Below are 12581 nucleotides of genomic sequence, written 5' to 3'. Positions count from 1 at the left end.
TACAGAAAGTTAGGGGGGTATCAGAAAATAATTTAGTGACAGACATTGAAATTCAAAAAGTTAACATTTTACAACAATTAAATTGTCAAAATCACATCAAAATATACAAATAAATATCCTTAAATCTAATTCTAATAAATTCTCAAGCAGCATTTTTCTAACTTTGCCTACGTGTAAATTTTGATTATTATCAATGGAAATATTTTTGTCTGTGTATGTACAGTGAAAATCAATGTTTACAGATAGTTACCAAAAAAATCTAATCCTTCCAAGTCTAATTATATTTACATTCACTTTAAGGATACTTTATACTGTCAGTGTGGTGTGAAGGGCTGTAATGTAAATGAAACTCAGACTCACTGTGTAGTGTACACATGAGCTCCTTTTCGCAAAGTTTGTCCCTCCTCCTGTCATGGGCTTCCATTAATTTTTGTTTATTGCCTGTGACCTGTCCATGACTATTACTAAAAATACCTGTGACAAAATCAAATTCTTATGCATAAAGCCCAAAGTGTTGTTAAATTTTATTAATAAATATTTAGATAACAGCTAACTCACACTCTGGAAGCAAGCCCCAGATCCAAATTTACTGTGTCAATTTACATCTCCCATCTAACTAACTACGAAAAAGATCTCCAAATAACTGTACAAATTCCAGTAATATGGTATGTTGTGAGTTTTCTATTTAATGGATTGAAGAAAACAAGAACAAATATATTTTACCTCTGCTAACAGGGCGCAGGGTTACAATTTTGAACTCTTTCAAAAAAGGAAGTATTTCAGAGGCATAGGCTTGAGACAAATTAATTGACATCTGTGGGGAATGAAGAGGGGATTTGGAATGGAAAATGTAATATTTATGTTGAATCATAGGATCAGAAAAAACAAGCTTTTGCTTGCTACTGGTTTTCTTTTTATAACAGAGGGCAAATGGGGGCACCATCCATTATCACTGACTTCCGTGGGATTTTGTATCAGCACTTAAGGTTATGTCTTCACTGCAAAAAAAAAAAAATGTGTATTTTTACATCAAGATAGCTATCTTCATGCAAAACCCTAGTGTAGACAAGGCATAAGAAGTCTTCATGTCAATGTAGCTAGTCAAAATCAACCTCTAACCCCCCCCACACACACCTGGAATTTTTAATTAGTTGATAAATCACAGATGGAGGATATAGTGTTGACTTCAACTACACTGAGGTAAAACTACATGTGCCTTGTCTACACTAGGACTTTACATCAAGATAGCTATCTCAAGTTTTCTATGTTAATATAAAAAACATACCTTTTTTGCAGTGAAGATATTCCCAAGAGCCATTTAGTAGATGTCTATACAATACAAATCATAACACAAGTAGGAATGACTACTGTTAATGTAGAAAAGGGTGTAATATAGGAGGAGGTGATTATAAGCACTAGGAAATTAAAATCCTTAGATCCAGCATGGAGGTGATATAAACATACCATTAGAGGTAAGAAATACAGTATAACTAAATTGCAAGGTTCAAGAGGGTTATTCAGGCCAAACAAGTATAATTACAAAAATGGAAATCCAACACTAGTGGAGCTTAAGGCAATACATAAAATGGAAATTAGGGGGGTTAAAATGGAATTTGAAGAGCAAAAAGCCAAAGATATAAAAACCAAGAAAATATTCAGTATATCAGGCATTGGATCTCTGCAAGAGAATTGGTAGTTCTGTTGTTGTCCGGCTATACCGAAAGAAGGACAGGAGACACTGGATATAGTTTTAATTAGGCTGCAACTTTACTATTTGCTGTAAAACTGTACAGTGCGGGAAACCCCCCCCCCCACCACCACCACACACACACATACCCATAAAGCATCCTCTCCCTCAGCAAGCCAGACAACACCCCCCTCACCCCTGCTTAAAGGTGTGGTGCGGTCAAACTAACAAGTCAAGGGGACAAAAAAGGAGAATAACAACATTGCAGGTAAGCTAACTGACTTATATGCATCAGTCTTCACTATAGCTGACATTGGGGAAATACCTCCCCTGGACATAGTTTTTCAGGTAATAAAGGTGAGGTAGTATCTGACTGAAATATCAAAAGAAGGACTAAAACAAATTGATAAATTAAGGAGGAACAAGTTACAATGCTCAGATAGAACAGGAGTACTTGTGGCACCTTAGAGACTAACAAATTTATTGTTGAAAGAACTTAAGAAAGAAGTGGCTGAGTTGCTAACAAAAATAAACAATCTCTTACTAAAATCAACTGCTATACAGGAGAGCTGCAAGATAGCAAATGTTCTACCTATTTTTAAGGCACAAGTGGTGATCTTGGGAATCACAGACAAGTGGGACTTACTTCAGTACCAGGTAAACTGGTTGAAACAATCATTAAAAGCAGAATTATAATATACCTAGATGATCATGATATGCTAGGGACAAAGAAAAATAGCTTCTGATAAGGAGAAAAAAAAGCCTCACTACTTACTATTAGAATTTTCTAAACACATCAACAAAATAGTATGTAAAGGAGAACTGATTTACATCATTTACTTGGATATACACAAAACTTTTGTCAAAGACTTATTAATGATCTGTAACACGCAGGAAGTAGCGAGGTGGCAAAACTTGCAGACAACAAAAAAATTATTTTGGTTAGTAAAATCTACAGACAATTGTGAGTAACTTCAGAGGGACCTATCAAAGATGTATAAATGGACAGCAGATGTATTTCAGTGTTGATAAATGCAAAGTGATGCATATTTGAAGGAAAAATCTGAACTATTCATAAACTTTACTGGTTTCATAGAATCATAGAATATCAGGGTTGGAAGGGACCTCAGGAGGTCATCTAGTCCAACCCCCTGCTCAAAGCAGGACCAATCCTGTAACTGTAACAGTTTAGGAAAGACCTAGGTGTAACTGCGTCAATGAACACCTCTGCTCAATGTAGGGTGGATGGATTTAAACTGAAATGATTTAAATCACCAAATTTTAAATCATGATTTAAAACAAGCAGGAAACCTTGATTTAAATAATTTATTTTCATATTCTTTTGCATTTGTACATTTTAGTTACTTTCCTAAACTAAAAATGTTGATTCTCATTGGTTGGTAATGGTTAAAACTTGTTGATTTGCAACTAAATATAACCTTTACACTCATTTTGGTACTTCTTTTTGCTAACCAACAGGATATGCTATATCTATACATCTTTATTTAAGCAATTACATAGTTTAATACACATTTATTCAGATTCTTAATTTTTAGATTTTATAAATTATGTTAGGAAATGGAGAATGATGCATTTCTTATTTACTAGATGATGTTTACTTTTTTTACTCACAATTTGTGTAAAGCATTTGGATGGAAATAGAAATTCAATTAAAAATGCACAAAAACAGCATTTTCAAAAAAAATGTATTAGTTAAATAAAATTACCTTAAATGTGTGGGATATGTAAGGGGGGGGAAAACATTTATCAAAACATGTTTTGCATTTGAAAACTAACTGATTTAGTGAACAAAGGAAGTGCTACAGGATGCATGCCCCACACCCTGCATGTTACTATGCAAGCTGTCCTCACACACTCCTGTGTAGTTTCACCACAGTGTGCTTTATTTACAATGTCTTGTATAGTTTTGTGTCCCCACAGCATAAGACTTTCCCCAAGCTTCACCCTACTTCCTATACATAGGGCTGGGGGATTCCCACCTGTCTAAGATCCTGGGCTTCGTTGCCCTTCCTTTTCCTTACGCCTTCCTGTCTCCCTTTTAACCGACCCCAGCTGATGAGCTGGATTCCCTTGTTAACTGGTTAATCAACCAGTCTTTAATCAATTATCTCCCAATTTAGCCCATGGGAGGAAGCTTACAAACTGATGAGTCAGCCTTAGGCTATTCCTACTCTGTCATAGGAAGCATTAGGCTTATTTTGTTGCTCTTTTGACCAGAAGGTTGACAATTGACATTTGGTCACCGGCTGGACATTAGTCATGGTTTCTCACTTAACAGGGTGGATCACATGACGATCATCATTTTCCACCCAAAATATGGACTGGCAACTACATAAAACAGGAGATCAACAAATATGTGATTCTACCTCCTACAGCACACAAAGAACCAATTGCAATCTCTGTGTGCATCAGCACGCTAACCATCATTAATGCATATAAACCAGCTGGTACATAGTGGCTTCAACCATAATGCACAGGAACCCTGCTATATTTATCGGCAATGGGGCTATGCCGCAAACAACATTGCAGGTGAAGAACTGACACACTGAGCGTTGGCAAATAATATGTTCTTCCTTTTTTATACAACACAGCACATTACTTTCGATTCTACAGGATGGGATACTGCCCTGACCTGACTTTCATCTCTAAAGATGATTCAGGCACTCCTATAGCTGCATTGTGGATTGTCCTCAATGACTTCTGAACAGCCAGCACAGACCAGTACTGACCCATATTAGCATTCAAATCCCAGTTCTCTACTCAAAACCGGTGGCGTGCTGGAATTTCTAACAAGCATACAGGGCCACTTTCACTATGACTGTGAACAATAAAAACTCCTACATGAAATTGGGAAAAGCAACAGGAAGAAATGGTATCTATCCTGAGCTTCTATATAACCTGGGTCCACTGGCATGGAAGCGGATGATGACGGCATAACGAGTGGGATCTCGCAGAGATCAGTTCTGGGTCCGGTTCTGTTCAATATCTTCATCAATGATTTAGATAATGGCATAGAGAGTACACTTATAAAGTTTGCGGACGATACCAAGCTGGGAGGGGTTGCTTTGGAGGATAGGATTATAATTCAAAATGATCTGGACAAACTGGAGAAATGGTCTGAAGTAAATAGGATGAAATTCAATAAGGACAAATGCAAAGAACTCCACTTAAGAAGGAACAATCAGTTGCACACATACAAAATGGGAAATGACTGCCTAGGAAGGAGTACTGTGGAAAAGGATCTGGGGGTCATAGTGGACCACAAGCTAAATATGAGTCAACAGCGTAACACTGTTACAAAAAAGGCGAACATCACTCTCAGATGTATTAGCAGGAGTGTTGTAAGCACGATACAAGAAGTAATTCTTCCGCTCTACTCCATGCTGATCAACTGGAGTATTGTGTCCAGTTCTGGGCGCCACATTTCAGGAAAGATGTGGACAAACTGAAGAAAGTCCAGAGAAGAGCAACAAAAATGATTAAAGGTCTAGAAAACATGACCTATGAGGAGAGATTGAAAAAATTGGGTTTGTTTAATCTGGAAAAGAGAAGACTGAGAGGGGATATAATAACAGTTTTCAAGTACATAAAAGGTTGTTACAAGGAGGAGGGAGAAAAATTGTTCTTCTTAACCTCTGAGGATAGGACAAGAAGCAATGGGCTTAAATTGCAGCAAGGGAGGTTTAGGTTGGACATTAGGAAAAACTTACTAACTGTCAGGGTGGTTAAGCACTGGAATAAACTGCCTAGGGAGGTTGTGGAATCTCCATCATTGGAGATTTTTAAGAGCAGGTTAGACAAACCCCTGTCAGGGATGGTCTAGATAATACTTAGTCCTGCCATGAGTGCAGGGGACTGGACTAGATAACCTCTCAAGGTCCCTTTCAGTCCTATTATTCAGCTTTTCACTAACATCCTGGAGACCAGTGAAATCCCCCATGTGTGGAGAGAAGTTAAGGTTATTGCCCTCCTAAAGCCTGGAAAACTGCAGATCACCCTTCTAATTATAGGCCATTGTCCCTTTTAAGCACCATCTACAAGGTGATGGAGTACCTGATTCTGAATCAAGTCAGGCCCACTGTGGACGCCAGCCTACCCAAGGAGCAAACTGGTTTTAGACCAAACAGAATTTGCTGCAACCAGGTCCTGATTCTCACTATAAACATTGAGGCTGGGTTCCAACAAAACTCAAGACTGTACTGCTTTCATCAATCTGTCAGCAGCATATGACACAGTCTGGAAGGATGGTCTGCTACTGAACTGGCCAAAGTGATCCACTGTGTGTGGATTCTCAGGCTGCTGAACACTATGCTTAGCAGCCGAAGGATATGTGTTTACTTTGGAGGTCAAATCAGCAAACCATGCACTTTGAATAATGGGCTACCACAAGGCTCTGTTCTTACTCCAAAACTCTAGATACATGAATGATATGCCTGAAATGTTAGCACAGAAATTTGCATATGCTGATGATTTGTCACCTGCAATTCAGGCCTGTAGTTTTAAAGAACTTGAAGTGATCCTTATATCTGACCTTAAGATCATGGAAGAGTACTTTCAAAAGTGCCAGCTGAGACCAAATCTGAGCAAATCAGTAATCTCTGCTTTCCACCTTGATGGCAGAATCGCACAAAAACTGCAACTGTCAAGTTTTGTGGTGAAACTGTGCATTATGACCTAAAGCCAACATATCTTGGTGTCATTCTTGACTGCACACTGACCTTTCATGACCACCTCAAGAAAGTAGCCTCGAAAGTGAAGACTTGTAGCAACATTATTCAAAAATTAGCAGGAACAAGGTGGAAATCAACTGCCCTAATGCTACAAACATCGGCCTTGGCCTTGGTGTACTCAGTTGCAGAATACTGTGCACGGGGGTGGACAAGAAGCTGCCATACCCAACTTGTGGATAGGCATCTAGATCTGACCATGTGAATCATCATGGGAACTTTAAAATCAACACCTCTACAATGGCTTTCTATATGAGCTAATAACAAACCCCAACCTATCCACTGAAATATAGCCACAGTGCGGAATTTAAACACACCGAAGACTACCCACAACTTCCCATCAGCAGGTAATGGATAACATATCTCAGCAACGCCTGAAAGCATGAAAACCACTATGGACCACACATGAACACCTCATGTCTCTGGATCCGGCCAGGGAATGGCAAAGTGTCTGGATCCTCATCTACCATTTCAAACAAGCACATTATTACTGACCAACAAGTCGCCCTCCCGGTTTCCACCTGCCATGGATAAACTTTCAAATGAAGAGAAAGTGAAAAGATTGGAACTGTTTAGAGACGAGATAGATAAGAGGGAACATAACAGAAGAATTCACATAATGAATGCTATAGATAAGGTAGTCTGAGCACTCATACTCACTTTCATAATACAAGAAAAAGGAAACATATGATGTAATTTAAATACTACAAATTCAAAACTGATAAAAAGGAAATGCTTTTATTTTAAAACAATGTATAATTTAGCCTGTGGAACTCATTGTCATAAAATGTTGTTGATGTCAAGTGCATAGCAGGATTCAAAAAAGGTTTGGACATTTATATGAATGAGAATATCCAGTTATATTATATAAGATTTTTTAAAAAGAAAAAGGCAGAAAGGGATATAAATCCTTGTGCTTCAAGGAATAACCCAATTCTAACTGATGGGTGGTTGGGAAGAAATGTCTCCTGTGGGTGAGTAATTCCATAATTGCGCCTTTCAGGGTTTCTTGCATCTTCGTCTGAAGCACCTGCTACAGGCCACCATAAAAGACAGATGGACCACTGGTCAAATACAGCACAGCAAATCCTATGTTCCGACAAAACACTGGGTTTGTTATTATAGAGTCATCCACCATTCTAATTTAATTTTTTACTTGTGTTTCTTATCTAATTGAGAACATTTTAGGCCTGACAACTTTGACACTAGCCTTTTAAAAAAGAAGTTGGGGGTGGATTTTAACTATAAGAAACACTGTTTGAAAGTGATCCTCAAATCTTAAGGAAACCCTTGCTGGTCACAGTAATTACTTAGTACAAAGAATAAGTGTATAATTTTTAGAATGTAACATACAGTACTTTAAAAAGATTGACAACACATTATCTGCAAAGGGCTTCATATTAACATATTAATGAAAGAGTTTTCAAGCCATTATGGAGACATTGAAGTTTTTATGGTAATATGTAATGTGCCATTAATAACCTGTAAAATGCATAAGCATGAAGGACAAAATGTTTAAAGGTCTATACTTTGAACAGCTATTAGTTTAAGAGAGTACAGCTGTGCTATTATGTGTTTAGGCATTAGGGTTACTTGTCTCTATCTGAAAATGATTAGGACATTGCAGCCACTTCAGAGCATTTCTCTTCCAGAATAACAATAAGAAACCCATGCAGAAAATGCTGAAAAGCAAGTAACTCAACAGTGTTCTTTTGTAATAGAGAGTGAAATTACTTTAAAAAAAATACAAAACTGTAATAAATAATAAAATAGAACATTTTGAGGCAAAGACTTGAAAAAAATGTACAGGTTTTGAGAGCATGGGAATGAAAATATACAGCCCTGGTATGTTCTTTAAGCTCCCAATGTAGCTCATTAGTGATGTGCAGTGCTACTGTAATCTATGTTGGGTATTTACTAGCAGAGATAGATTACACTGCAAAAGAGTATTAAATTGTATGGCCTTTCTCTGGGGCATAATGACATGTGGATGATCTCTGAAGCACAACTTTAAAGTGGGCTGCCTTCCTACCCTGCCTCTTCTCTCTTTCCACCTCTTATTATAGATGACAATTTACTAACTCAAAATGTGTTACATCCAACACAGGAGAATTCTGTATTAGACCTTGTCTTGACAGATAAAAAGGAACTGATCACAGAACTAAGAATTAACGGTAGCTTAGGCACAAGTGATCATGACTCAATCACATTTATAATGTGCAAACAGAAGTCCAGACTAGTAATCTATGTACTTAGTGTTTTAAAAGGGCCAATTTCACAAAGCTGAAAACAATTATGAGCCAAATCAGTTGGGAGGAAGAATTAGAAAAATATGAATGATAATTAGAAATTGTTTAAGAGGTCTTTACTAGAAACTCAAAAAAATCACAATCCCACAATTGAGGAAACCAACCTGATTTAGAGGGAAAGTAAAGGCAGCTATATTATATAACAAATGGAATAAAGGAGAAGTTGATAGTAATGAATATAAATCAGAAGCTAGGAATTGTAGAAAGTTGGTAAGGGAAGACAAGGGACATAAGGAAAAATCTGTGGCCAGCAGAGTTAAGGACAATAAAGAGTTTTTTAAGGATATTAGGAACAAAAAGAAACCTAACAATAGTATTGTCCCTTACCAGATGGAAATGGTAGACTTATCAATAATAATCCAGAAAAGGCAGAAATGTTCAATAAATGTTTCTGTTCTGTATTTGGGAACATAAACAGAAGATGTAATTATATCATATGATAACACTCATTCCATACCACCAGAATCTCAGGAGGATGTTAAACAGCAGCTACTAAAGTCAGACATTTTTAAATCAGAAGGTGCAGATAACTTGCATTCAGGACTTTTAAAAATGCTGACTGAGGAGCTTGCTGGACCATTACTGTTGATTTCAATAAATCTTGGAACACTAGGGAAGTTCCAGAAGACTGGAAGAAAGCTAATGTTGTGCCAATATCTAAAAAGGACAAAAGAGATTACCTGGGTATTTATAGGCCTGTCAGTCTGACATCAATCCCAAACAAAATAATGGAGCACTGATCCAGGGCTTAATTAATGAAGAATTAAATGAGGATAATATAACTAATTCCAATCAATGGGTTTATGAAAAATAGATCCTGTCAAACTAACTTGATATCTTGTTCTGATGAGATTACAAGTTTGGTTGATAAAGGTCTGTCACAGGGTAGATAGTCCCTGTGGACAGACTAAACCGAGCTCCCCTGGACCAGAGCAGATAAATCCAATCCAACCAATTAAAGGGGCCTGGCCTACATCTGGGCCTATAAAGGGTTGATAATACATAAAAAGAAAGAGGGATTGATTGAGACAGGCTGTGCCGGGGGGAGGAAAAGCCATAGTGAAGCAGAACTAACTTGTGTAGTAGGTCTCCTGGAACAAGGGGCCAGGTGCTCATGGAGACAGCTCTGAGGTTGCTGCTCCAGAGAGGGAGTAGAGCTGGTTGAAATTGGAAAGCTGCTAGAGGCCCCTGATGGGAGGAGCTGAAACCTGAAAGTAAGGACTGAGTTAAGACTGTTTTTCTGTTTGCTTCTATTAAGAAAATAAACCTCCATGCAAGAGACTGGGTGTGGCAGCATATATTTTGGAGCTAGAAGAAGCCTTGCACAGTGACAAGCTCATAGTGTTGATGTAATATACTTCTGTAATGTGTTTGACTGTGTACCACCTGACATTTTCATTAAAATAACTGGAACAATATAAAATGAAATGGATTAAAGTTGGCTGATAGGTCTCAAAATGTAATTGCAAACAGGGAATGATCACCCAGTGGGTGTGTTTCTAGTGGGGTCCCCACCGGTATCAGTTCTTGGCCTTATGCTATTTAATATTTTTATCAGTGACATGGAAGAAAACATAAAACCATCACCGATAAAGTTTGCAGATGACATAAAAATGGGGGGAGTGGTAAATAATGAAGAGGACATGTCACTGACACAGAGTGAGCAGGCTCGCTTGGTAAACTGGGCACAAGCACTCAATATGTGCTTTAAAATAGCTATGTGTAAATGTATACATCTAGGACAGTGGTTCTCAAACTTCATTGCACCGTGACCCTCTTCAGACAACAAAAATTACTACATGACCCCAGGAGGGGGACTACCACCTGGCTGCCCTGGGTGGAGGGCATGTAACCTTAGTACCCCTGCCCTCGGGCTTCAGTCCTGGGTGGTGGGGCTCAGGCTTCAGCTTCGGCCTTGGACCCCAACAAGTCTAACCCCAGCCTTGGCGACCCCATTAAAATGGGGTCATGACCCACTTTGGGGTCCCAAACCACAGTTTGAGAACCCCTGATCTAGGAACAAAGAATGTAGGTCATATTTACAGGATGAGGGACTCTATCTTGGGAAACACTGACTGAAAAAGATTTGGGAGTCACAGTGAATAATCAGCTGAACATGTGTGATGATGTGGCCAAAAGGGCTAATGCAGTCCTTGGATGCATAAACAGGGGAACCTTGAGTAGAAGTAGGGAGGCTAATTTACCTCTGTATTTGGAACTGGTACAACTGCTGCTGGAATACTGGTTCTGGTGTTCACAATTCAATAAGGACATTGATAAATTGGAGACGGTTCAGAGAAGAGCCATGAGAATGATTAAGGGATTAGACAATATGTCTTATAGTGATAGACTCAAGAAGATCAATCTATTAACCTTAACAAAAAGAAAGTTAAGGGATGACTTGGTTACAGACTATAATGCTACGGGGGTTTGATAATGGGTTCTTCAAACTAGCAGACAAAGGTATAACGTGATCCAATGGCTGGAAGCTGAAGCTAGACAGATTCAGACTGAAAATAAGGCATACATTTTTAACAGTGAGGATAATTAAAAATTGGAAAAATGTACCAAGGGTCGTAGAGGTTTCTATATCACTGGCAATTTTTTAATCAAGATCAGACTTTCTAAAAAATATATGCTTCAGGAATTTTTTTTGGGGGGGGAGGGGGGAGGGGAGATCTATGGCCTGCATTATAGAAGAGGTCAGATTGGATTATCGCAATGGCCTCTTTTTGTAGATATCTTGGATTGATTAATAGATTATATCATAAACTATTACCCTATTGTGGGCTGATTCTATCCTAACCCACTACCTATTGCTGACTGGTTCCAGGGCTGACTTCTGAACCCTTGTCTCCTAGCATTGGTCCCCCTAGTTTTATTTCACAAGTCTTGGCTCCATCACTCTTTCTTCTGGTTTCCCTAAATCTCCTGGCTCTTCCTGCTCCCACTTTCCTCTAATTTTCTCATTATCTCCTCTGACTTCCCTCTTGTTTTTCCAGTATCTCCACTGCTTTCTCCTCATTCCAGGGCAAGCCCCTGATGGGCTGAAGAAATGCTGCACTGTGCTATCCACCACATTGCTGGCTAATTGGTCACATATTGCTGCTCTGATATTCAGCTGGGAATGGACAGTTAACAGCTCATTGCAACAGGAAGGAGAAGCAGCAGTCTTCAGGGTGGGGACTGTAACTTATATATGTTTGTATAGTACACAGCACCTCATCCTGACTGGGGCTTTTAGGAGCTATCAGAATAATTAATAATTCTTTAGAGATTCCTGAAAAGATTGTGGTACAGACTTTCTGATGTACTGTAACTGGGATGGCAGTTTCCCTGAATTCCCCTACAGGTAGATCCTAATGGACTGCCAAAAGTCTTTAGTCCTCCAACACCATAATGACTGCAGGGTCATTTGCTAAATCATTCACTTTTCTTTTCGTGGATTAATATCTGAAGGGCAGTTGGGAATTCCACTTGAACAGGGGCGAACAGGGGCCATCAGAAGCCAGAGCAAGTTATATCAGCCTTAAGGCTATTCCAACTTGCATCAAGGCACCCCAAGTATTCCAGGAACTGGGGGAAACACGAAGATAGCTTTAAGCTACCTTTCCCCCCAACCCAGCTGGGTTAAGTGAAGCCTGGAACACCTAAGGATCTGAGCCTGAGTGTTTTTTTTCCTTCAAGTAACACACAGCTTGTGCATTCCTGCTGACTGGGAACATCAATTCAGTTACAGAGCACTTGTTATCTTTTGTGTTTCATTACTTCCAAAGGTCCCAGTTAGGCTCGGGCCCCAACCCACTATTAAGACATATAGGAAGTTCCTGATCTAGA

At 38.8% G+C, this 12581-nt stretch overlaps 1 protein-coding gene across 1 annotated transcript in view; it reads right to left on the bottom strand.

Annotated features, from left to right (window-relative positions):
• The window catches only part of LOC112107618 (leucine-rich repeat and IQ domain-containing protein 3), a 56535-nt gene that overhangs the window by 22182 nt on the left and 21772 nt on the right, over positions 1-12581 (bottom strand). The window lies entirely within an intron of this gene.

The sequence above is a fragment of the Terrapene carolina genome, unplaced genomic scaffold (assembly GCF_002925995.2).
Source record: "Terrapene carolina triunguis isolate 2854851 unplaced genomic scaffold, T_m_triunguis-2.0 Scaffold210, whole genome shotgun sequence".
In the NCBI taxonomy this organism is placed as follows: Eukaryota; Metazoa; Chordata; order Testudines; family Emydidae; genus Terrapene; species Terrapene triunguis.
This window is presented reverse-complemented; position numbering and strand designations above follow the sequence as displayed.